The following is a 22,893-nucleotide window of genomic DNA, read 5'->3' on the forward strand; positions in this document are numbered from 1 at the left end:
CACTGGTTTTCCAAATTACATGTCCGTGAAACACACTTTTCACATGGCTTCCAGGGTTTCACATTCTTTGGACTTCTTACCTCACAGAATCTTTCCTAGTGTCTTTGTTTTTTTTGTTTTTTTTTTTTTTTAAATTTATTTATTTTTTATTATTAAGTTCTAGGGTACATGTGCATAACGTGCAGGTTTGTTACATATGTACACTTGTGCCATGTTGGTGTGCTGCACCCATCAACTCCTCAGCACCCATCAACTCGTCATTTACATTTTGGTTGCTTCTTTCATCCTGACTTTTAAATGGTGGAGTGCCTCAGGACTCAGTGCTTGTTCCTGCCCTCTATCTGTACTCATCCCACCACATCAGTCTGATGAAATAGATTACCATCCAAATGTAAATGACTCCCAAACTAACACTTGTGGTTCAAAGTGCTCCTCAGGGTTATGGACTTGGATAGACAATTACCTCCTTGACATTTCCACTTGCACATGTAATGGTTATTTCAAGCATAACATGTGCAAAATAGATATTTGATCTCTTTTCCTCATCTCAAAATAGTACCACCATTTATTTACCTAGCTGTTCTTCTCTCTACCTGGAACACCTTTGCTCCAAATCTTTGTGACTCAGTCCACATACAGGTGGCCCTCCATATTCATGGGTTCTGTATCTGCAAATTGAAAATATTTGAGGGAAAAATAATACAACAAAAATGGACAAATAAAAAATACACTATAGCAACTATTTACATAGCATTTGCATTGTATTAGGTATAAGCAATCTAGATAAGATTTAAAGTATACAGGAGGATGTGCATATATGTACATGCAACTACTTTGCAATTTTATATCAAGAGACTAGAGCATCAGAGATGTGCATAGGTTACATGCAAATACTATGCTGTTTTATATCAGAGACTTGACATGGATTTTGGTGCCTAAGGAGTTCCTAAAACCAGTCCCCTGCAGATACTGAGGATGGCTCTATTCTTTCAGGTTCTGCTCAGATACAAGCTCATCAAAGTGGTGCACCTTGAACATTTGCTCTATTGATAAATAAATTTCGACTCCTGTCATTCTCTCTTCTCTTATTCTGCCTTATTTTTGTTATATCTCATAATTTTCTAACACTGCTCATTTATTTTTTTATTTGTGTATCACCTATTTCCCTCAATGGAATATAAGCTTTATGAGGGCAAGATGAGTTTGCTTTGTTCAGTACTGCAGTGCCTGGCACATAGTAGGTGGTCAGTAAGTACTTGTCAAGTGTGACTAAGTGAATGACTCTCATTACCTTGTATCATAACTTAGTTTCTTTGTTGAGTTTCATGTCTTTTAATAGTTCACTATATCATTTAATCAATTCAATTTAAACTTCTCAGGTCAAATGATCTGAGTAATTTATCAGCTTAGATTCTATTTCAGACTTGTGGGCAGGATCCGCCCACCAGCCTGCACTAGTCCTAGCCTGGTTTCTTGAGACCTAGTTCCTTTCTTCTTTTTTCCTTTCTTACTGCCTTTCTTCACCCATCACTATTTTACCCTCTTCTTTCCCATTTCTAGGTTTGTTTCTTTTTGCAGTATCCTAGGCTTCACTGTGATACCCAGATGCATATGGTGACTTTCAGCATTGCCTTCTTTTTTTGTGTTGCATTTTTCTTTGTGAATGTATGATTTTCATGCTACCTCTCACTTTCTCTTCATCTAAATATACACAAGAATCCTTTCTCATATTGAAACACTGAATTTTCAAAGCAACTTCAAATATATTCTGTATCCTACATTACATTTTACACAGCTATCTCCAACTTTCTTTCCTATTGTTTGTCCCCATAAATCACCTTGGGGATGAAGCTGTTTTCTAACTTCTGAGTTTTGTGTGTCCAACTAACATTCTGTGAAGCTGAAAGGATGGGAAATATTTTACTTGAAGAAAAGAAATAGGTAGTTGTTGTAATCTAAATAATGGATTTACAAGATACTTCCTAAAGCAGGACAGCAGAGAAGTCAACTTGACCGTGAAAAGCTACAGAATGCCAGCAGCTACCAATAGCTGGAAGAGGCAAGGAATGGGATCTTCCCTGCAAGTCATAAGAGACAGTATAATAATGGCTGAAATTTGCTGAAAGAAAAATAAATTGGTCAACCTAAAAATTTATATCCAGCAAACTTTTTTTAAGTGAAGGAAAATAAAGACATTTCAAACAAAAGCTGAGAATATTCATTCCCATCAAACCTATACTATAAGAAATATTAAAGAAAGATCTTTAGGCTGAAAGAATATAATATCAGTTGAAAACTTGTCTCTACAAAACGAAAAAGGACCCAAAATGGTAAATTTTGTAGCTAAATGGAAAATACATTTTTTCATTAAAATTTTTTTTCATTTAGAGGGATCAAGATGGCTGAGTAGACACAGGTAGTGTGTTCCTTCTCCATAGGGAAGAACCAGAATAATAAGTATATACATTTTGAACAGATCATCTAGGAGAGAACACTTGGGCTCATCGGAGTAGAGACAGGAAGTGCTAGAAGTAAATAAGGAGGGGGTTTGAGGCAGCTTCCCCAGCTGGAAACTGACAGCACCAAGAGAGGCTCCTTGACACAGGGAGACAGAGAGAAATCCCCAGAGCTCTGAAATGAGTTTGTATGATCTTTGCTACAGGAGAAACCCTCAACCCACTAGGGCCTCATGCCTGACATACAGAGCTGCCTAAATATTGCAGAGACGTTGCTGCATAAAGGGAATCCACACAGAATCCCACAGGCATCCGAGTCTGGAGCGTCCTCAGCTGGGCACTATTTTCAGAACGTAGATACTGGGAATCTGCAGACAGCTTCAGCTGCTGCATTGCTCCAGTAAGGAAAAGGTGAGAACCTCCTAGGTTGCCTATACAACCCTAGGAGGAGACTTGCTACCCTGCAAGGGGCTGCTGCTGAGACCGAGACATGAGTGAACTGCACCTCACATAGATTTTTGCCCATGCTTCGTGCCTGGGTGGTGCCACAACTCTGGCCCCAGGTTAAGGTGCTATTTTGAGAGGCTAATGCTGGACTTCACCCCACCCTTGGCCCAAGTTTGTGCTGATGCAGTTGCAGCTGCCACCCAGCCAAAGAGGGACAGAGAGGCCAGGCCATCCTATGCATATAGTGGACAATACCCACTATTCTGCAGTGAGCTGCTGTGAGACTGAGATACAGCTGGACTGCATTCCCCACAGCTGCTTGCCCATGCTTCTTGCCCAGACAGTGCCTCATCCTACCTGGTTGCAGGCCCAAAGTATCATTTTTGAGATTGTAATGCTGAGCCCTGCCCCACCTTTGGCTTGAGTTTTGGCTGATGTGGCTTCAGCTGCCACCCAGCCAAGGAAGGGAAGGGAAGCCAGGTTCTCCTACGCCTGCCTAGGATAATGCCCAACACTCTGCTACAGGCTGGAGTGAGACTGAGACTCAAGTGGACCACACTCCTCACAGATTCTTGCCCATACTGCTTGTCTGAGAGGGGCCCAACCTCTGCAGTTGCAAGTCTACAGCTGGCATAATCTTTAGAGACATTGTTTGGTGACCTGGCCGTGGTGGTTACAGCTGGCATTTTAGTCTCGGACCAGAGATTGGAGTGCTGGCTCTGGACAGGGGAAGGGACCCAACAGCCAAAATTGAGTAATGAGTGTGGACAGTGCCCCAGCTGTAGGCACTGGAATTAGGATCTCTCCCATCACAGAACTAGAACAGAAGGAGAGTTGCTGAAGCCGAGGTTTCTCCTGGGCAGTAAGACATGCAGCCAGGAACAGTTTTGTGACCTGGAACTGGTCTCCATGTGTCATTACTGGGTGTCCCAGCCTGTTCCCTTGGTCAGTTGGGGGACAGTGCTCCACCAGCTCTGAAGAGCGGGAGAGAGGCAGACCCCATTCCCCTGGAAAGCTAACCCTCAATACAGACTGCCCCTAAGGGAGTGCAGAATGCAGTCCACCAAAGTCCCCCCCATGGGTCAAAGGAAACATGAATGCAGTGTCAGCCACTGAAGGCAGCACCACCAAAGTCCAGGAATGGACGTGGGGAGGGGTTTATCTCTAGCCCCCCAAGCCCCGTTCTCAGTGTGCTGTTGCAGGCTCAGCAGGGACATTCCCCATTTGGGCCTGGGGAACATGGGCTGAAAAATTCTGCTTTGCAGGCTTCTCCAGTGGCTCCTCTCCCTCTCAAGGTGAATACATGCCAGAAGAGGGCACTTTTCACAATTCTTTGTTGGCTCCACCCCTTCCCCTACCTGCTGGCTTTTATTCTTAAGCACCATCTATTGGAATACAGCATAAAATATACTGCCAAATAAACTTACATCATTATAAAAAGCAATATCTGAAAGAGTCATTGCATAAACATATCTGCTACCAAGTAACCTTTACAGGTCCTTGGCACCCCAAAAGCACCCAGAAGTGAAGCCAATTGATTAGACACAATATACATAACAGCCATAACCCCAAGGGAAAGAAGAATTTAAAAATCAAGAAGCTCCATCCAAACAATAGCAAATTTTAAAAAACGAAAGAAACATCATCTCTCTCAGATGAGAAGGAAGCAGCGCAAAAACTCTGGCAATACAAAAAGCTAGAGTGTTTTGTCACGTCCACAGGATTCTACTAGCTCCCAAGCAATGTATAAACCTGAATGAAATGTGTGAAATGATAGATATAGAATTCACAATATCGATGAAAAAGAAATTTAGTGAGATCCAATAGAAAGTTGAACAGAAAGAAGCCAGAAAAATGAACCAAGATTTGAAAGACAAAGTAGCTATATTAAATAACCAAACAGAACTATTGGAATTGAAAATTTCCCTATAGGAATTTCAAAATATAATAGGAAACCTTAACAACAGACTGGACCAAGCAGAATAAAGAATTTCAGAGCTTGCAGACTAGTCCTTTGAATCAACCCACTCAAGACAAAAATATGAAAAAGAGAATTTAGAAAATAAAGCCTTCAAGAAATATGGGATTATATAGAGCCACCAAGTCTACAACTTATTGGCATTCCTGAGAGAGAAGAGACAGTAAGCAATTTAGAAAACATATTAGAGGATATAATTCAGGAAAATTTCCCTCAATGTTGCTAAAGAGGTTAACATGCAGATTTAAAAAAAAAAATCCAAAGAACTCCTATGAGATACTATACAAGATGACAATCCCCAGGAACATAGTCATCAGATGATCCCAGGTCAATGCAAAAGAAAAAGCCTTAAAGGCAGCTGGAGAAAAGGATCAGGTCACTTACAAAGGGAACCCCCTCAGACCAACAGCATACTTCTCAGCAGAAACCTTAAAAGCCAAAGATTGGGGGCCCATTTTTAGCATTCTTATAGAAATGCCAGCAAAGAATTTCATATCCTGCCAATTTAAGCTTCATGAATGAAAGAGAAACAGTCTTTCCCAGATAGACAATTGCTATAGGAATTTGTCACCACCAGACCAGACCTACAACAGATACTTAAGGGAGTTCTAAATGTGGAAATGAAAGAGCAATACTTGCTACTACAAAAGCATGCACAAGCACATAGCCCAAAGAGTGCATAAGGCAACTACACAATAGAGACTACAAAGAAACTAGCTAATCTTATGACAAAAATAAAACTTCACATATCAATATTAACCTTGAATGTAAATAACCAAAGCATTCCTCTTAAAAGACATAGAGAAGACACCCTTCTGCTGTCTTCAAGAGACCCATCTCATATGTAATGACGCCCATTGGCTCAAAGTGAAGGGATGGAGAAAGAACTATCATGCAAATGCAAGTGGAACACGAGAAAGAGCAAGTATCACTATTTTGTATCAGATACAATAGACTTTAAACCAAGAATAGTTTAAAAAAAAAAAAAGACAAAGGGCATTACATAATGATAAAAGGTTCAATTCAACAAGAAGACTTAACTATCCTAATATATACACACTCAACATTGGAGTGCCCATATTTATAAACCATTTACTTCAAGACTTAAGAAAGGACTATCAACCCCACAATAATAGTGGGGAACTTCAATACCCCACTGACAGCATTAGATAGATAATAGAGGCAGAAAACTAAGAGAAATTTGTAACTTAAATATGACACTTGACCAATTGGACCTAATAGATATCTACAGAACATTCTCCCAACACATTCTTCTCATCTACACAGGGAACATACTCCAAAATTGACCACATGCTTTGTCATAAAGAAAGTATCAGTAAATTTTTAAAAATGAAATTATACTATGCATATTATTGGACCACGGTGGAGTAAAAATAAAAATCAACACCAAGAGGAACTTTCAAAACCACATAAACATGTGGAAACTGAACAACTTGCTCCTATATGACTTTTAGGTACACAACAAAATAAAGGCAGAAGTCAAAAAATTATTTAAAACAAATGAAAATAGAGGCACAATATACCAAAACCTCTAAGATGACCAGAGATTGGAGTGCTGACTCTGGACGGGGGAAGGGACCCAACAGCCAAAATTGAGTAATGAGAGTGGACAGTGCCCCAACTGTAGGCAAAAGCAATCTTGAAAGCTTATAGCACTAAATGCATCACTATAGCATCAATAATATAGAAATATTCCAAATTAACAACACAACCTTTTACCTAAAGAAACCAGAAAAACAACAAATTAAACCCAAAGCTAGAGAAAGGAACAAGATAACTCAGAGCAGAACCAAATGAAATTGAGATCCAAAATCCATACAAGGGATAAATGAAATAAAAAGTTGGGTCTTTGAAAGGATAAACAAAATTGATAGACTGATAAACAGATTAACAAGGAAAAAGAGAGAAGATCCAAATAAGCACAATCAGAAATGACTGAGATGACATTACAGCCAATTTCATGGAAATAAAAATCCTCAGAGACTACTAAGAACATCTCTATGCACACAGACTAGAAAATCTAGAGGAAATTGGCACATTCTGGAAACACATAACCCCTCAAGATTGAGCCAGGAAGAAACTGAAACCCTGAGCAGACAAATATCAGGTTTGAAAATTGAATCAACAATAAAAAAAAAACTACCAACCAAAAAAAGCCCTGGACCAGATGGATTCACAGCTAAATTCTTCCAGATATATAAAGATGAGCTGGTACCAGTCCTACTGAAACTATTTCAAAAAAATTGAGGAGGAGGAACTCTTCTCTAACTCATTCTATGAAACCAGTATCATCTTTATGCCAAAAATCTGTCAAAGGCACAAGAAAACCACAAGCCAGTAACCCTGATGAACGTAGACACAAAAATCCTCAACAAAATACCAGCAAACTAAATCCAGCAGCACATCAAAAAGTTAATGTACCATGATAAATTAAACTTTTTTTCACAGAATGCAAAGGTGGTTCAACATAGGCAAATCAGTAAATGTGATTCATCAAATAGAATTAAAAATAAAAACCACACGATCATCTCCATAGACACAGAAAAACTTTTGATAAAATCCAACATCCTTTCACAATAAAAGCTATCAACAAGCTAAGCATTAAAGGAAGATACCTCAAAATAATAAGAGTCATCTGTGACAAACTCATGGCCAACATCATACTGAAGGGGCAAAAGCTAGAAACATTCCCCCTAAGAACTGATATAAGACAAGAATGTCCACTCTCACCACTCTTATTTGACATAGTACTGGAGGAGGTCCCAGCCAGAGGAATCAGGCAAGAGAGAAAAATAAAAGACATCCAAGGGAAAGTCATATTATCTCTCTTCATTGATGATATGATTCTATACCTAGAAAACCCTAAAGATTCCACCAAAATACTCCTTTTCCTGATAAATGACTTCAGTAGAACCTCAGGATACAAAATCAACGTACTAAAACTAGTGGAATTTCTACGTATAATAACATTCAAGCTGAGAGTCAAATCAAAAACACACTCCCACTTACAATAGCCACACACAATAAAATACCTAAGACTACATCTAACCACAGAGGTGAAAGCTCTCTATGAGGAGAACTGTAAACACGGCTGAAAGAAATCATAGATGACACAAACAAATGGGAAAACATCCCATGCTCATGGGTTGAAAACATCAATATTGTTAAAATGTCCATACTATACGATGGAATCTCCAGATTCAAAGCTATTTCTATCAGATTACCAAGACAATCCTTCACAGAATTAGAAAACTGTTCTAAAATTTATATGGAACTGAAAAAGAGCCTGAATAGCCAAAGCAATTTTAAGCAAAAACATAAAGCCAGAGGCATCACATTACCCAACTTCAAACAATACTACAAGGCTTTCCTTAACCAAACAGCATGGTTTTGGTACAAATATAGACACATAGAGCAATGGAACAGAATAGAGACCCCTGAAATAAAGCCACACATTTATAATCAGCTGATTTTTGAACAAAGTTGACAAAAGTAAACAATGGAGAAAGGACACCCTATTTATTAAATGGTGCTGAGAAAACTGGCTAACCACTTGCAGAAGAATGAAACTGCAGGATACATATTCTTTTCAAATGCATATGGAATAGTCATTAAGATAGAGCACATGCTGAGACATAATACAAGTTTCAATAAATTTAAAATATTTGAAACCTTTCAGAATATGCTTGTAATCTAATTAGAATTAGATTAGAAGTCAATAACAAAATAACATCTGAAAAATTACCAAATATTTCATTCATATGAAATTCTAGAAAGGCAGAACTAATCTCTCATGACACAAGCAGATCAGTGTGTGAGTTATGGTGGGTGTCAGAGATTAATCATGAGTGGTATGTGTCAACTTTTTTCAGGTTATGAAAAAATTATTTTTATTTTAGTGATATTTTCATGGGTATATACATCTGTTAAAGCTCACTGAACTGTATACTTGAATGAGCATTTTTTATTGAATGTAAATTAAACCTAAAAATTTATTTTTAATCAAATGATTTAAAGAATGGGACGAAACTAAAACAGAAGGTTGTAGAATGGAGAATGAAAACAACAAAAAAGAGACTTTTCAGTGGAGGAATGGTAGGTGAGAGAACACTTGCAAAATAACTTTGACCTATAATACATCTGTTAAGTGAGAAAAGTAGTTGGGTGTAAGAGAAAGTAAAGAGGATTTGAACATCTGTTACACAGAGCATATAGAAAATGCAACACGAATGAAGTGATTGCCAACTGAAATCAGAGAGCAAGAATACTGAATATGTCCAGTGTTCTTATTTCCCTTGCTTTCTCTCACTGTGGTTTGTGGCCCAGAGAACATGAAGAGCAGAAGTTACTAAGGATTAGGGATTACAGAAGTGCATATGACTAACAAGGAATGTATAGTGTTAGGAAAAGCAATGCAGATATGGCTAAAAAATTTGAACAGAAAACGTAATGGATGGGAAAGAGGTAGGAACGGTAAAGTTGGTTGGCATGAGGAAGAGGTTGAGCATGTATGTAAGACAGGAAAAGATGATAGATAAGAATAATCTGAACTAGGAAAAGTTTTCTATGATCAGTTATATATTATGTGACACGATCTTACCAAGTTAGTAAACTATCACTACTGGCAAGCTACTAAGCTACTTACCAACTAGTAAGCTATTACTAGCAATGGCAGGTAGTCAAAGCTGAAAATATAAAACACCTCTGTCAGTCATAGGCTTAGAAAAAGTTCCTGTCCTTTCCGTAGGAAATAACTCAATAAACATCAACCTTATCAACTTTTAGCTCTGACAGTGTTTTATATTCTCCTTAACTTATGGCTGTTAGCGACAATTTATTTTCAAGACAACTTTGTGCCTTGTCTCCCAGTTTAACATGGACCTTTCAGTCTGTAATGCAGAGGATCCTCTAGGGTATAACTCCACAAGGCAGAAGACAAGTTTACTGTGGACAAAAAAAATGGGCTAGAATGTCTTCAGCCTCTCAGGCCCTTTATAGGGCTGATGATGTATGACTCTACTGGAGAAAAGGAAGACAAAGAGGTTTCAGATCATCAATAAAGCAGCTGACTCTCAAGAAACGGCTGGAAATCATATTTAAAGTAAATCTTCAATGAATTTGAAAAAATGCACATAAAAATCATTACCTGCCTCGTTTGGATATATCAGACCTATGAATATTTATGTAGAAACAAGAGCTTATAATTATCACAAAAAGAAAATGAACACTACTTTTCCCATTTAGAAAAATATGAAAGGCAAATTTTAAATGAAAGTTCTCTTGGGGCATTTGATATGTCATGAACTATCAAGACCATGACTATTTTTTAATAGCTTTTGAAATCTTTCTTGAAAACGTCTCTCTTCTTTTCTCCATTCTTAATTATTTATTCCTTAGTTTCAACCTTAGTATATTTATTATTCTCAGTTGCTTTTGTAAGGCCTTAACTTTTATCAAATTTGTAAAATAACAGAGAACAGAATTTTGATGTCATTCGAATGCCTCACCTAGTACTATGACATAGTAAACACACAACTAATACGACTGCACTTGGATTCAAAGATTCTTCAATGGTGGAGAATAGAAAAGCTATAGGGCAGGATTTCTAGTCTGCACAGAGCTGAGCACAGAGGAGCAGTGCTGTGTCAAGGGCAAGACTCTCACAAGTGGCTGGGGCAAACAGAGAGGAAAGACTGTTCCCCTAGAACCTAAGTAGCCAGTTGTTCAGGTCCAAAGGATCCCTCTGTTGCTAAATCAGGGATCAAACCTTAAATAGGTTAATTTTTTCCTATGTGAACATACAAGGGTAAGGAGACTTACCATTCTCATCAAAAGGAGATGGAAAAGGGACACGGAGTTCTGACATCTGCATAATCTACCTAGCTACCTGCAATCTAGCTGGTACAACAGCTATCTTTAATTTTTAGTAAAGGAGCTCAACTAGGTTGCCCTAGATGAAAAAACCAGTAAGGAGAAAGCTTAAATAGCTTGCCCAAAATGACACAGCTAGTACAGGGCAGTGCTTAAGTAACTTCCTGAAGTTACACAGGTAGTGAGAGGTGGAATTACTAGGTTGTTCAGCACCACACTTTTCTCCTCTCTACCTCAATGGTTCCTGGCCCTGTGTGGGTGTCTCCTAGTGGATAAAATGGCCCTCTTCCATTTACATTTGTCTTATCCTTATATCTTCAAAGTGCTTCATAAGACAAAAAGAACCTGCCCTTGATAGACTGCCTCCCACTGCAGCAAGTCTAGCACTGAGGAGCCCTAAGACTAGAATGTCAGCTTCCTAGGGGGAGGATAGATAGGAAAGGCTCCTGAGACCTGGGGCCTGGGAGAAGGAAGAAACAGGTTCAAGATTAAGAGGAGGTGAGTGATACACTTGGCTCAGACATAAAATGTAATGCCCACCAAAAAACTCAGTCATCAATCTGAATAATATTTACTGAAGTGATTTTTAAAATCACAATGTGAGAAACCCATGAAGAACAAAATATCAAACTTGTAAATAAAGATAGGATCTGGCAGGGCCAATGTTATGGTGAGGCAAGTGAGGTTGAGTCATGTAAATGAAGGGCTGGACCCTATCTTAATTTTAAACTGCTGAAATTGTATTCGTCATAGTTTTTTGTTGTTGTTGTTGTTTTTTTTGGCATTTTGATTGTTAAAATATTGCATTATTTATCTTGATTACTGCATTTTGGCATTCTCATAAATTTTGTGCCTGAGCTGAGTGCCTCACTCACTTCATTCTAACATTGGCTTTAGGGTGAAGACTGGGGAACCAGTCTGAACCTGACAAATAGTTTGGGCCTCACAAAAGAAAGGAGAAAGGTGGGAGCCTCACTAAGAATTTCATGCCAGGCTCCTCTTGGTACATTATTTTGTTTATTCCTGACAGCCACCCTCCAAGGCAGCTATTAGTATTATCACTTATATAGGAAACTGAGTGCCAGTATTACAAGGGTAGGAAGTGACTGAGCTGGGTTTCAGCCAAGGCCTGTCTGCCTCTAGAGCCTGGCAATTCCCACTACTGGCTGATACGTGCCTAATAGTTTATAACCACAATTCTTGACATTTTCTCCACCTTTCAAGTCACAAGCTCCACCACATGAAGACAGAAATCAAAATGGGAAATTTCATTTGCTTGTCCGCTCTTGAAGCTGCCTGAAATTTTAAACCATAGCTCTCCTGATGTCCTTAAAATACTATTCTTCCCAAGTTATTCATATTTTACTTCAGACAGTAAAAGTGTGAATGCAATGCACCCATTTTACATGTAGCATTCATTACTATGTTTGATTGGTGTGCTGTCTGCTGCACCACAGCATATTTAGAACAGAACGGATCAGTTGGTTGAGGGGAATCAGTAACACTCTACACTTGTATTGTGGATCCAGTCAATTTGGATGGTCATCCAATCTTGGACGTGGTGAAAAGAGGGTGGGCTTAGGGTCTAAGTGAAATTGACTGCCAGTGTGTGACTCTGAATCATTTATTTATATCTCTGAGGTTTTGGTTCCCCTTTTTATAAAAATTTTATTAAATGTTTTCATTTTTCCATAAAACTAAGATTGAAGGAAAGTCTGCCTTTCTTAAAGTCAACAAGGTCTACTGATAAAGAAGGTACCTTGTAATCTCTCCTTTCATGACAGAAATCCAGGCCTAGTTGATACTTTTTTCTATTATCAACTGTAATTAAGGCATAAGGCTCTCCCTGATATAATAAATGATTAAACCTCTCAATAAATAACTTCACATAGGCCTGGCTATGCTGATTACTTCATCACTGCCTTCTGCAATAGCCACTATTGCCATCTACAGCTTGGGCTCCTGTCCATAAATTGAGTACAATTAACAAATGCATTATTGTCATCTTGTTTGTGTAAATGTTGTGAATAATAGCCATTTATTATCTAAGATGTCACCTTTTGGCTTTCACAAACTAAGATTTCATGAATTCATAGACCATGTGCAGTCTTTCAGGCAGAATTCATCAAGTATCTCTTTGGAACCCTAATAGATTTGGGGGGCATAGTTCTGTTTGTGTCATCTTTGCATGTTCAATGCCAAGTATAATGCCTGGCATATAATAGGTTCCACAACAGCTAATAGTTGATCATTGATGGAAATCACTCAGATAGTTTATTTCATTTTGTCCCTGAAAAAATAAACACTGCAAACACTGGTCTTTCCAGAGTCTCACTGGATATATATCTGTGCCCTTCACCAAATGGCCCATGAATTAGCACATCAGAATGAAGAGGAAGTATTAGGGACTAGAATAACTAGTAGATGATACTAATCAAGCTTTTGACTTATTGAATTAATTTAGATCAAAGACTGAATGAATCCTTGTCATTTACCTCATTTTCTAATATTTGAGCATTTAATCTTTTGGGGAGATCTTCTTTGGAGGAATACATTCATTCAATAGATTGAATATTTATGAGTCAAATGTTTCAGGTTCTAGAGCCTCCAAAATGTCTGAGATGTTATCTCTGTCTTTAAGGCTATCACAGGCTACTGGGTAATGTATACAGAGTTAAAGTGCAGTGCAAGTGCATAGAAACATGTCCGAGGAATAATACGGGCATAAAAGAGAAGTTATTCACTTTTATTTCCTGAGCCTAGGAAGGTGTAGCAAAGCAGCTTCAAAGTGGTCTAAAGAATGAGTAGGAATTTTCCAGTCAGTACAAAACAGCACAATAAGCTTAGGGATTTTTTTTTTTTTTTTTTTTTTGAAACAGAGTCTTGCTCTTGTCACCCAGGATGGAATGCAATGGCGCCATCTTGGCTCACTGCAATCTCCACCTCCCGGATTCAAGCAATTCTCTTGCCTCAGCCTCCTAAGTAGCTGGGATTATAGGTGCCTGCCACCACACCCGGCTAATTTTTATATTTTTATTAGAGACGAGGTTTCACCATGTTGGCCAGGCTGGTCTCAAGCTGCCTAACCTCGTGCTCCACCAACCTCAGCCTCCCAAAGTGCTGGGATTACAGGCGTGAGCCACTGCGCCCAGCCAGGAGTGGTAACAGCTTCATAGGGTTGGAACACAGGATGCTTGGAGGGGGCAGGGGATGACGCAGCACATTGAGTCAAGGACCAGATGATAGGAAGCCCTCTGTATCTGTTGAATTTTAGCTTGGACCTCTTGGTCAGAGATTCTCAACAGTCCTGAGAAATACAGGATACCACTTGGCTCACATCCCAATTAGTATGAATGTGTCATCCAGAGTGATTAATCCCCTTAGTATATGTGATTTTGGTTTGGCCTTTTGCCCTGAGAATTTCAAACTTGTATGTTAGAATCCTATAGTGGGAGCTTTTGAAAAATACATATTCTTCTCATCTATGTCACCCCTCTAATCAGTTACTGAACACAGCCCAGCAGTAATCCCTAAACTCATGTTTAGGGATTTCTGAAGTGGGGAGACATTGACAGGTGTTAAACAGGGTTAAAATATCAAAGTAAATGTACCTTTATGTCATTTAATAAATGACACTCTGGAAAGGTCAGATTGTTCACTGTGGGGAGGATGTTTGGGAAGGGAGATAAAGGGCACAGATGACCAAATGACAGGGATTCTTCAAATCACTGAAGTAGTTAAAGCCAGGTATAAAGAGAATATGAGCTAAGTCAGTAGGGGGTGTAAAGGAGGAGCTAGAAATGGATAGCATTATAACTACAGAATCCATAAGACAGGTTGCATGAAACTGGATGAGTAAAGTGATGAACAGTGAAGAGTTTAGAATGATCCTAGATTCTGGCTGTGGTTCCTAGAAAAGGAAAGAGATACGTTCCAGGAGGTTTGGAGAAAAGCAACAAACTCAACTTGGGACATGATTAGAACTTGATGATTGTGGTTTATTCAAGATTTTATGCCTTGCAGGCAGCTGTATATCCCAGCCTGGAGCTCAGGAAGGAAGGTCTCGGCTGAGGATGGGGATTTGGGACACATGTGTTGGGAAAAAGCTGAATGTTGGGAGGGAAACTGAGGTAGGGCTTGCTTAATGTCCTCTGGAATGTGTCTAGACTTGCTGGCTCCTTGCTTATAGCTCTCCTAGGCTCCTAGGCTCCTATTCCCATTATCTCAAGTAGCAGAACATGTTCCATATAAATGCTAAACCATCACAGCTGTAAATCGTGTGCTTAATGCAACATGTCCTTTTGACCTCCACGTTCTCACCACCTGTTTCTTTGTTGATTACCCATAAATACCGTGGGCTCCCAGGGCTTGGGGCCTTCGCAGCCTCTACAATAGCGATGGCCCTCTGGCGTCCAACCTTTTTCTCTCATTTTCTCTCACTCTTTTCCTCAATCCTTTGACTCCGCTGGACTTTGTCACCCCCACGACCTGGTGTTGGGTCTGATCACCCCAACAACATCTTTGTTTAGGTAGAAGTCAGAAGTTAAGTCAGTAGGTGAGATGTCTCAGAAAGCAGAGACAGTAACAATACTGAGAAGTTAAGCCTAAAAGCATTAAGTTTTAAGAGGAGGGTTAAAAGAAAGTGTTAGCAAAGAAGACTGAGGGGCAGCCATAGAGATGGCAGGAAACCCAGGGAAAGACAAGCATGATAGAAGTTACCAAAGCCAGAAGAAGAATTTCAAAACGAAAATGCGGCAAGCGTGGAAACATTTGAAAGACAAAATAATGAAATAACCATTGAGGAGGTCCTCAGTAATTACGGTAAAGGCAAATTCAGTTTAGTAATTTTAAGAAAATTGAAGTCAACTTTCTGTGTGTTGAGAAATGTATTGTGGTGAAGGAGAGATAAGGAGTATAATTTTCAACAAGTTTGTAGAAGAGGAGATATGGGGTGTCAGCTTACTAGAAAAGGATGCGTGGTTGAATGCACAAATGTGTCTGCTTTTAAGATTGGAGAGAAATGGCAAAACTTGCTGAGTGGAAGATGGAGTTTAACGATTGGAAAGAAAGTATAGTTGACGCAGGAAGGGATGAGAGTCTACAGAATGAGGAGTGGGGCTTGCTTTAGTTTTCATTATGCTGTAAGCTGCTCCCACTGAATTGGGAAAGAAAGTGCATATGAGAGAGGAAATGGAAATACTCATTTGCTTCCCATACCTTCCCACCTTAATCGTTAAAATAACCCCATTCCTTTTTTTTACCACACCAAAACTTTAAAGATAAGTATATTTAGGCAGAGATTTTTATGGCATAAAAACTTCACAAATAAAAATACTAGTGGTGATTAGTAAAAACCTCTCAAACTGCACAAAATCACATCAACTTGACCTCAAAAACATGGTAAAATAAAAGCAATTGTTCTTTCAATATCTAAAAACTCACCTGTAGGTGTTTTGCTGTTGATTTGCTTTGCAAAAATGGCAATTATCAGCTCCTGAGCAAAAGCTCCTCCCACGATGCCTGAAAATATTAATTTAGGTACACTGAAAGGGGAAAAAGTCTGTGCGTGTACTATTCAGTTCATTAGTCAAGTAGAGCTAAAGGAGTTAATATTTGGTCCAATTCTCCATCTTTTGTCAAGTGAGGAGACAGATCATTATGGAGAAAATGTGCTCACACTGTGGATGTTTATATTATGCGTCTTCAGAGTCTTATGTATTTAGGGTTTTATTTTTTAAATAGTACCTTTCCTTAGTGTACAGTTATTCAGAAACATCTCCTGGTTTCATTTTTGAGGTTGTAATGGCATTCACACGAAGCATGGAAAACATAAATAGCATATAATGATAGAAAGGACTCATCACAGGAAACCAAGATTTAACCTCAGTGGAAATTACATAGGTTGGAGGGGAGAGGGAAGGCAGTATTTTGTCTCAGACAGACCTAAATTGAGATTACAACTGTTGATATCTACTATCTCAGGGCAAGTTTTAGCACCTGCAAATCTTACTTGTTAAATGCTGGTAGGCCTTTTCTGTTGGGCAGGAATTTCTGCGGAAACTATCTTAGGTTAGTTCACAGCTGTAGTTCCTGAGCCCTCACCATAAGCCACAGAAAGGAAAAAGTGTATTTTTCTCAGGTCTCCAAAACTGCCAAAATTGTTGTTTCTACCCTAGAGATTAGAACAGAGCCAGACTCGAGAAAAAGTCACCTTCAATGGGCTGTGAAAGTAATTGCTGATGGGACAATAAGGACTAGGGTAGAAATAGGGGAAAGGAAGGCAGTACATCTGATGACACAGGGGTACACTGGGGCTGGGTGAGAGCTCTGATTTTGTTTAGTTTCTATGAGTACTTCAGTCTTATTTTCTACAACCCTGTTGATGGGAAAGTTACACAGATTCTACAAGCACAAGGCCCTGTAGACGTAGGCAAGTTTAAACCTAATAAATGGAATGGTCAGCTTTGCAGAACAAAATATCAGAGTGAGCCAAAAAAGCAACTAGTGGGGAAAAATCTGAAGGCCACAGAGATGGGAACTTCCCACTTCATCAATGTTCATTCTGGTGTTTTTTAGTATGTGCTACACTCTATTCATGGCCTCTTTTTCATTCCCAATACTAATTTGTGATTTCCTTTATTTAAAAAAATTAATATTGCCAGAGGTTATCTTATTCGTCTTTTTCAAAAAACTAGTTTTGGCCTTTGATTCTTTCTGTGATGTTACTTTCTATTTTATTAATCTTGGCCTTTGTTCTTTTTCTACTCTTTTTGGGTTTATTGTTTTTCTAACTTAAGTACATGCTTCATTTAATTTGTAATTTTATAAACTTCTAAGTATCACTTTAGTTAGGTCATCCCAGTTTTGTGTAGTATCTTAATTTGTAATCCAGCTCCAAATACTTTCCTATTTCCATAATTTCCTTGAAGTTTGCTACTAAATTTACAAAGTACGATGAATTTATTTTGCATTACTGATTTCTAACTTAATTGCATAGTGGACAGAGAAGGTGTAGTATGTTTTATACAGACCATCTGGTATATTGAAACTTGCCTTATAACTAAAGTGCATGGTCAATTTTGAAATGCCTCATTCATGCATGAAAAGGATGACTCTTTGTCACTAGATAAAACTACCTAACTATCTGAATTGTCTATTCTTAAATTTTGCTCCCCATGAGTTATGGCAGAAATGAGAATTCATTGATTTTCTTTGGAATGTCATCAATTTGTTTTATATATTTTGAAGCTGTGTCATCACGTACATAGAAGTTTAAGATTGTTGTTTTTATAGTTAATTATTTTTCTGGCCACATGGTAAGCTTTTTATTCTTAATGCTTTTTGCTTTAAAGTTTCTGCTTTCCAAAATAAGACTCTCTGCCAGGTTTTTTTGTTTTGTTTTTAAAGTATTCTTTGGTGTATTTTGTTCTATCTTCTGTATTTTTCAACCTGGGTTCTTGAATGTTAGGTGTTTCTCTTTCTGATTTACCAACATACATACTTATATTAATCCATTCTTACACTGCTAATACATACCCAAGACTGGCTAATTTATAAAGGATAGAGGTTTAATTGTCTGTTTAGCATGGCTGAGGAGGCCTCAGGAAACTTACAATCATGGCAGAAGGGGAAGCAAACACAGCCTTCTTCACATGGTGGCAGCAAGGAGAAGTGCCAAGCAAAAGGGGGGGGAAAACCCCCTTATTAAATCATCAGATCTCATGAGAACTCACTATCATGAGAATAGCATGGGGGATAACTGCCCCCATGATTCAATTATCTCCCAGCCGGTCCCTCCCATGACATGGGGATTAAAGAAATTACAAGAAGAGATTTGGGTCAGGACCCCGCCAAAACCATATCAATACTTTAGTGTCATTCTGTGTTACACCTTATGTATGACTGTTTTGTAGAACATAAAGTCTAGGTATCCTGTCAGAATATCACATCTTACGTATAAGTTATTTAAAAGCTTACTGCATCACCAAAAAGCCATGATTTATTTACATACAGTATAAAATTAGGGTAAGAAACTCACATACATTAAAGCATGGACATTAATGCTTCTGTATAGCTACTATCAAAACACCAAAGGCCATGCAAGGAATCCCCATTTGCCTTTGTCCCAAGATCATATTTCCTTTCATTGTGTCTCTTGTGTGGTTCTTGGTGAATCGGATCATATTCTGTGTATTCTTAGAATTTAACTTTACAATCTTCAAAAAGAAATTGAGTTTCCCTGTGAACATGATGGGTTTCCTTTGTAATTGAGTTAACAAAGTGAAGGTACTAGTATTTTTACTTTTTTACATCTTGAAGCCTGTTTCAGATTTGATGTCTACATATTATTCTCACCTGGCAACTTGTATCTTTGCTTTTAAGAAGCACAGCAGAGGTTGAAGGACATTTAGACTGTGACCCGCTAGGCCATTGTGTTGTCTTGAGCAAGTCCATTCATCCTTCTGAGCCTGTTTTCTCACATCAAAAGTGGGGAGCTAGACCAGATAACCTCAAGTTCTGTCGAGCTCCAAATGGTATGTTCTATGATTTTTTCCACATTTAAAATATTCCAGTCCTTGCATCTGTGTCCACCATGTTTAAACACCATTGCATCAAATTGTGAAGAACTTATTTATATTTATAATCAGGTCAAATTGTTTCCAAATTCCATCTCTAACCCTCATTTCTTCACCGCTAAATTGTTCTAGAAAGTGCAACTACTTTCCTTGCACTCAATGTTCACCATATCTCAAACTTGTTTATTTTAGATACAGGGCCTTGGTCTGTTGTGCAGGCTGGAGTGCAATAGCATGATCATAGCTGGACTGCAGCCCCAAACTCCTGGGCTCAAGGGTTCAAGCAATCCTCCCACCTCAGCCTCCCAAGGAGCTGGGACTATAGGCACATGACACTGCACCAGGCTAATTAAAAAATTTTTCATGGATGATGTCTTGCTTTGTTTCCCAGGCTGATCTCAAACTCCAGGCTTCAAGCGACTCTTTCACCTCGGCCTCCCAAAGTGCTGGGATTACAGGCGTGAGCCACTGCGCCCAGCCAGGAGTGGTAACAGCTTCATAGGGTTGGAACACAGGATGCTTGGAGGGGGCAGGGTATTAATGCAGCACATTGGGTCAAGGACCCAATGATAGGAAGCCCTCTGTACCTGTTGAGTTTTGGCTTGGACCTCTTGGTCAGAGGTCCTCAACAGTCCTGAGAAATACAGGATACCACTTGGCCCACATACCAATTAGTATGAATGTGTCATCTAGAGTGATTAATCCCCTTAGTATATGTGATTTTTGGTTTGGCCTTTTGCCCTGAGAATTTCAAACTTGGCTGTATGTTAGAATCCTATAGTGGGAGCTTTTGAAAAATACATATTCTTCTCATCTATGTCACCCCTCTAATCAGCTTACTGAACACGGCCCAGCAGTAATCCCTAAACTCATGTTTAGGGACTTCTGAAATGGGGAGACATTGACAGGAGTTAAACAGGGTTTAAAACATCAAAGTTAAATGTACCTTTATGTCATTTAATAAATGACACTCTGGAAAGGTCAGATTGATCACTGTGGGGAGGATGTTTGGGAAGGGAGATAAAGGGCACAGATGACCAAATGACAGGGATTCTTCAAATCACTGAAGTAGTTAAAGCCAGGTATAAAGAGAATATGAGCTAAGTCAGTAGGGGGTGTAAAGGAGGAGCTAGAAATGGATAGCATTATAACTACAGAATCCATAAGACAGGTTGCATGAAACTGGATGAGTAAAGTGATGAACAGTGAAGAGTTTAGAATGATCCTAGATTCTGGCTGTGGTTCCTAGAAAAGGAAAGAGATACGTTCCAGGAGGTTTGGAGAAAAGCAACAAACTCAACTTGGGACATGATTAGAACTTGATGATTGTGGTTTATTCAAGATTTTATGCCTTGCAGGCAGCTGTATATCCCAGCCTGGAGCTCAGGAAGAAGGTCTCGGCTGAGGATGGGGATTTGGGACACATGTGTTGGGAAAAAGCTGAATGTTGGGAGGGAAACTGAGGTAGGGCTTGCTTAATGTCCTCTGGAATGTGTCTAGACTTGCTGGCTCCTTGCTTATAGCTCTCCTAGGCTCCTAGGCTCCTATTCCCATTATCTCAAGTAGCAGAACATGTTCCATATAAATGCTAAACCATCACAGCTGTAAATCGTGTGCTTAATGCAACATATCCTTTTGACCTCCACGTTCTCACCACCTGTTTCTTTGCTGATTACCCATAAATACCGTGGGCTCCCAGGGCTTTGGGGCCTTCGCAGCCTCTACAATAGCGATGGCCCTCTGGCGTCCCACCTTTTTCTTTCACTCTTTTCCTCAATCCTTTGACTCCGCTGGACTTTGTCACCCCCACGACCTGGTGTTGGGTCTGATCACCCCAACAACATCTTTGTTTAGGTAGAAGTCAGAAGTTAGTAGGTGAGATGTCTCAGAAAGCAGAGACAGTAACAATACTGAGAAGTTAAGCCTAAAAGCATTAAGTTTTAAGAGGAGGGTTAAAAGAAAGTGTTAGCAAAGAAGACTGAGGGGCAGCCATAGAGATGGCAGGAAACCCAGGGAAAGACAAGCATGATAGAAGTTACCAAAGCCAGAAGAAGAATTTCAAAACGAAAATGCGGCAAGCGTGGAAACATTTGAAAGACAAAATAATGAAATAACCATTGAGGAGGTCCTCAGTAATTACGGTAAAGGCAAATTCAGTTTAGTAATTTTAAGAAAATTGAAGTCAACTTTCTGTGTGTTGAGAAATGTATTGTGGTGAAGGAGAGATAAGGAGTATAATTTTCAACAAGTTTGTAGAAGAGGAGATATGGGGTGTCAGCTTACTAGAAAAGGATGCGTGGTTGAATGCACAAATGTGTCTGCTTTTAAGATTGGAGAGAAATGGCAAAACTTGCTGAGTGGAAGATGGAGTTTAACGATTGGAAAGAAAGTATAGTTGACGCAGGAAGGGATGAGAGTCTACAGAATGAGGAGTGGGGCTTGCTTTAGTTTTCATTATGCTGTAAGCTGCTCCCACTGAATTGGGAAAGAAAGTGCATATGAGAGAGGAAATGGAAATACTCATTTGCTTCCCATACCTTCCCACCTTAATCGTTAAAATAACCCCATTCCTTTTCTTCCACACCAAGACTTTGAAGATAAGTATATCTAGGCACAGATTTTTATGGCATAAAAACATCACAAATAGAAATATTAGTGGTGATTAGTAAAAACCTCTCAAACTGCACGAAATCGCATCAACTTGACCTCAAAAACATGGTAAAACAAAAGCAATTGTTCTTTTTAATATCTTAAAACTCACCTGTACGTGTTTTGCTGTTGATTTGCTTTGCAAAAATGGCAATGATCAGCTCCTGAACAAAAGAGCTCCTCCCACGATGCCTGAAAATATTAATTTAGGTACACTGAAAGGGGAAAAACGTCTGTGCGTGTACTATTCGGTTCATTAGTCAAGTAGAGCTACAGGAGTTAATATTTGGTCCAATTCTCCATCTTTTATTTTTCAAGTGAGGAGACAGATCATTATGGAGAAAATGTGCTCACACTGTGGATGTTTTTATATTTTGCATCTTCAGAGTCTGATAAGGGCACTATGCATTTAGGGTTTTATTTTTTAAAATAGTACCTTTCCTTTTGTGTACAGTTCGGAAAGATCTCTGTTGGTTTCATTTTTGAGGTTGTAATGGCATTCACACGAAGCATGGGAAATATAAACAGCATATAATGATAGAAAGGACTCATCACAGGAAACCAAGATTTAACCTCAGTGGAAATTACATGGGTGGGGGTGGGGGTGGGGGGTGGGGGGTGGGGGGTGCGGGGAAGGCAGTATTTTGTCTCAAACAGACCTAAATTGAGATTTACAACTGTGATACCTACCGTCTCGGGGCAAGTTTCTTAGCTCCCGCAAACCTTACTTGTTAAATGCTGGTAGGCCTTTTCTGTTGGGCAGGAATTTCTGCGGAAACTATCTTAGGTTCACAGCTATAGTTCCTGAGCCCTCAAAGCCACAGAAAAAGTGTATTTTTCTCAGGTCTCCAAAATGGCTAAAATTGTTATTTCTATCCTAGAGATTAGAACAGAG

General features: G+C 39.0%; 1 long non-coding RNA gene across 1 annotated transcript; it reads right to left on the reverse strand.

Annotated features, from left to right (window-relative positions):
* Nucleotides 1-538: 538 nt before the first annotated feature.
* LOC102118664 (uncharacterized) lies at nucleotides 539-22,168 on the reverse strand. The gene is made up of 3 exons (XR_285721.5): nucleotides 22,111-22,168; nucleotides 16,216-16,293; nucleotides 539-668 (listed from the first exon to the last, which is right to left on the reverse strand). It is a non-coding gene; the product is annotated as an uncharacterized lncRNA (long non-coding RNA).
* Nucleotides 22,169-22,893: the final 725 nt, after the last annotated feature.

The sequence above is a fragment of the Macaca fascicularis genome, chromosome 17, assembly GCF_037993035.2.
Source record: "Macaca fascicularis isolate 582-1 chromosome 17, T2T-MFA8v1.1".
Lineage (NCBI taxonomy): Eukaryota > Metazoa > Chordata > Mammalia > Primates > Cercopithecidae > Macaca > Macaca fascicularis.